The sequence below is a fragment of the Triticum urartu genome, chromosome 4A (assembly GCF_056163025.1).
Source record: "Triticum urartu cultivar PI428250 chromosome 4A, HENAU_Tu73, whole genome shotgun sequence".
Taxonomy (NCBI): Eukaryota; Viridiplantae; Streptophyta; class Magnoliopsida; order Poales; family Poaceae; genus Triticum; species Triticum urartu.
In genome coordinates this window covers 113,445,812-113,450,430 of record NC_141876.1, presented here as the reverse complement: position 1 = coordinate 113,450,430, position 4,619 = coordinate 113,445,812, and positions in this window count along the sequence as shown.

The following is a 4,619-nucleotide window of genomic DNA, read 5'->3' as shown; positions in this document are numbered from 1 at the left end:
TGTGTCCTCGTTACGGTGCAGCTGCTGCTCCCGAAGCATCTACCGCTCGCTGTCGACCCCTCCTCGGCGAGCCAGTGCACCTTTCAGCATTTAAGGTGGGCCGTCTCCTTCTTCAACGTGGTGGCGTAGTGGACCGGAGGCACACTCATCCACTCACGTAGCTCGCCGATCCACGTGCAGGACTCCTCCGGCCAAGTGAGCGGAGACCGCAAGCGCTTCCGCGTCGGCATGGGCTCCCCTTCGGCTTGTTTCTGGCTTGCAGATAGAAACAAGTCGTTGGCGACAGATCGCAAAGAAGATTCTACTCGTGGTGTATAAGTGCGGAGGCCTGTCTACTTTACGGGAAAGTTACGGTACTTCTACTACGTCACGATCGACTACTTTATTAGGACTGTCGGTTTGCAAGTTGGCCGTATTCCTTTTCCCTTCACAATCGACACTACAACAGTTTTCCATCACAATCGACTACTACGACAATTGATTCGCAGAAAAAAGAAACTACTAGGACACAACGATAGAAACATGGAAAGGCCAACATTGATGGTTCTCACTGTACTCGTTGCTCATAGCCATGCCATCAGTGACGGGTTGAGTTGCAGTTTCTTCGGGTGAGCAAACATCGTCGACAGGTGAAATGTACCCGTTAGTTTTTTTTAGACAAAAATGTACCCATTAATTAGTAGGCCCTTTGTCATATATTATGGTGACCCGTGGGCCAAAAGCCCACTAGAGCATAGGCCACTCAAACCTCAATACCCTAGTCAATACAAAACAAAATTGACCGGCGCTCAAGAGCATGATTCGTTTGACGTCAAAAATTGACATGCCAAACTTTAGCAAACATCAAATATTGCATAGTGATTGGTTGGTTATCAGTATTTTTTTTCAAGCTTACAAAAAGCTGTATATTTTTGACAACTTATTTTAGTTGGTATTTTTTACTTCTTTTTTTGAAAAGGAGGCAAAAGTTTTGCCTTGCTACATTTATTAAGAAGTGATTTTGGCTACTTTTGATTTTTCAAATATTGGTAACAACCTAGTAAGCTTGTAAATCTCTCCAAGAGTCCAAGGTGTAAGCACCCGTAGTTTACTAAATAAAGGAAGATAGTTTTATAACGTTGATTTGTGCCAGGGGCGATTTTACCGTACGGGCACCCTGGGCACGTGCCCGGGCTCGACGGCGCCGTTTAGATGAACTCCAATGAGCTAGCCAAGCCATTAGAATCGTTAAACTTGTTGAAATATGCTGGAAAATCGCGAAATTAACGCTGGAAACGAACGAACTGCACTATGTGGGCCACTTTGACCATTTCCTTGCTTATTGGGCTTTTCTCGCTACAACCAAGAGGCCATAGGCCCATTCATTTGTTTCGTAACATAGGCTACAGGCCATGCTTTCAGCAACGAGAAGCCATTGCCTCCAAAAAAAACAAGCAACCAGAAGCCAGGACCCAGGATTTAGAATCGATCGATTGAGGTCTTGCAGTTCTACGTTAATCATGGCAAAGCCTGCAACAAAGGGTTGAACATAAACATAAACATCGTAGATTGGACCTTGCTCGTGTATGAACGTCGAAAACTTTTAGTGAATTACCCTGCAAAAAAAGAGAAAACTTTTAGTGGATTATTTGGTATTGTATCTGATTTTTTTACTTCTATGATATATGAAACAGAAGTGTGTGTATACACATGACGTTAATCCAAAGTGGATTTTAACTTATGACCGTGCCCAAGCTTTGGCAATTTGCTAGCTCCGCCAGTGATTTGTGCATCATCGCTCTCTTGCCCATGAAACTTGAGGTAAATCAAGTATAATCTATTTGATTTAATTCAAACCATAATTTATTAAATAAATAAAATGGAACTCATTTACATTAAGTTAATTTTTTCCAAATATTAAATAAAACCGTCCTGAAAAGTTTGCAAGACATATGATCATTCCTCGATGAATTCAAACATAGCTATTAGGTATTTCGAGATGAACTTTGATAAAACACTAGAAATTAGACAATTGAGATAATATAATTATATAGCAGGTCCAATTGCATATAATTGTATTCTATGTACTATGAACTTTCAAAAAAGTGAATCCAAGTTCAAATCCAATAAACATGATTAAAAATCCAAGCCACTTTTGAACAAAAAGAATACAAAATTAGAAACAACTTCAATTAGAATGGCTATAATTCTCGGGAATATGACGTATCTCAAGTTCAAAAAAAATCAGAAATGGTTGCTACTACGTGATGACATGCAAGTGCATAGGGCTTTGGTAGCAACTTCGTGATAAGTAAGGTTTGTCAATCTCACAGGGAGCGAAAAGGAAGACAATACTATCCCCACAGTTGCATCATCACTTACGCAACTACGCTCACACTCAAACCAGAGTTTGGGAATAGTTCACTAAAGTCGGTTGCTAGGGGAAATGATAAAAGGGAGAATTAAACTAAGTACTAGAGGGAACACAAAATAAAAAATAAACTAAGACGATAAATAAACCATGAGAATTAATGCGATGTTTTGGATGAGTACATTGGTGTCTAGGTATGAGATCGTTCCGTTCGCGGCATGGAGTAGAGTTGAGCCTTTTGACTATCAGCACGTCGTGGCTGAGTTAGTGTCGTGCATTATAGGATATGGAAATCGATCGATGATGGGTGGTCCCTCACATAACATTGTCTCTCAAGTAGAGCCATATTCTGACAACTCAATCGTCCTACTTCTTGTTCCATACAGCGGCAGTAACAAGAAGACATTAAGGTTACGAGGGCTGGATTGAAGACAACGGAAAATAAATACTAAACTAAGCGAAAGAAATAAACTAAGAGAAGTATGTGATGTTTTAGATGAGATTGGTGACATTTAGGTATGGCTTCGTTCGGTACAAGCACATAATGGAGTTAGGGTATTACTACTATGTCACGTTGTGACTAAGTCAGTAACTGCATCATAGGATACGGTGGTCTAATTTTGGTGGGCGGTCCCTCACATAACATTTATCTCTCAAGACGCGCTGTATTGAGATAACTCATTCATCCTACTTCGTGTCCCATACCATAGGTGGCTAACACAAAGACATTAAGGTCCTCATGGGTTTGAGAACCGAACAAAGGCATTAGGTTCTATGGACAACCATGCTCCTAGAATAATTGTGTTCCCCTCTAGATAACTGCACCTGTCACATCACAGGTCAATCGGTTTACACAACCATCTATATACTTCATGTGTGGCATGGGGAGTTGGGTGCCTCCAACTACGCCAATGGATAAGGCACTCACATCACTAAGTTACCAAAGGTAAATATGCAACACGAAGCAGCACACATAGTTAGACAACACATATCAAATAACCAATTACTAATCGACCGACCCAAATCCAACAATTACTCAAATAACATCACATAAAGAGGGGTTCAAGAGTTATTACAACCCATCACGAGGACCATGATGGAGGAGGAGGAAGGGATGATGATGGCGGCCGTGCGGATGATGATGGTGATGACGGTGGTGCGACGGCAGTGGCCCATGGCCGCACCCCACCGACGGCGGCTCCCTTTCGGTCTCCCTCTTGGTTGTCCCCTTGGTGTTCTTCATGTGGATGGCGGCTGGACTTGGAGATGATAATGATGAATGACGAACGATGATGATGAATGAATGAATGGAGGCAGTGGCTAGGGTTGATGGTGATTATATAGGAGCTCTCCCTATGACTCCTCCCTTGATGTGGATTCTCTCCTTTGATCCAAGGGTTCTAGGTGAGCCTTATCCTCTCCCAATCCCTTCATTAAGAGCCAATGATCCCATGGGAACAATTGGGGATGAAATTGGTGAAGAATCCTGTCTGGAAGGGCAACTTTCGAAGCTGTCAGCATGTCAAATGACTGCCGAAATGACTAAATGCGGTCACATGAAAGGCCGTCTTGTGTTATCTCTTCCTCTAGTAAAATGGTCGCCATTTCTTCATACAAACTCAAAATTTGATGTGCTTGGGCTCATTGGCTTCATATGAATGACGCTAATCCATTTCTGGTTTTAGATCTTGATTTGGAGCACTTTGTAAAAATGAGTTTTTCCACCTTCGAAATGGCTAAGTCTGGGCCCTGGGTGTCCACCGTTTGAGCTCCTTTCATCGTGCTAAGTACTTGGGAAGTCCATCACACCTACAAAATACACAAAGACAAAGAAAAATAATAAAAACCAACTAAGAATAAAGATTATGCAATGCTCATGGTGAAAAGTACAAAAACTGGAAATCATGCATATGGACATATAATTGACTCAATGGAACATGATATGACTTGATATATAGAGATAATGTGCAACAAATGAGCTCTAAAGATGCAAAAAATATGGAGCCATCAACCTCCCCAAGCTTAAACCTTGCTCGTCCTGGAGTAAGAAGGTTGACTATCTAAGCTCATTGTTGCCAACTCTAAGCACATATTGAAAACCAATGTGATATCCATGTCCATCTTGCAAGTTTGCAAAAGTTAGCTAGCATGGGAGTAATACCTGAAATCCTCCTATTTCCATTGCCATGGAGGTTAAGAAAGAGGGAATATTTTTGGGGATTCCAAATTCCCATTGTCAGAGGTTTAGAGAGAATGTCAATATTATGTC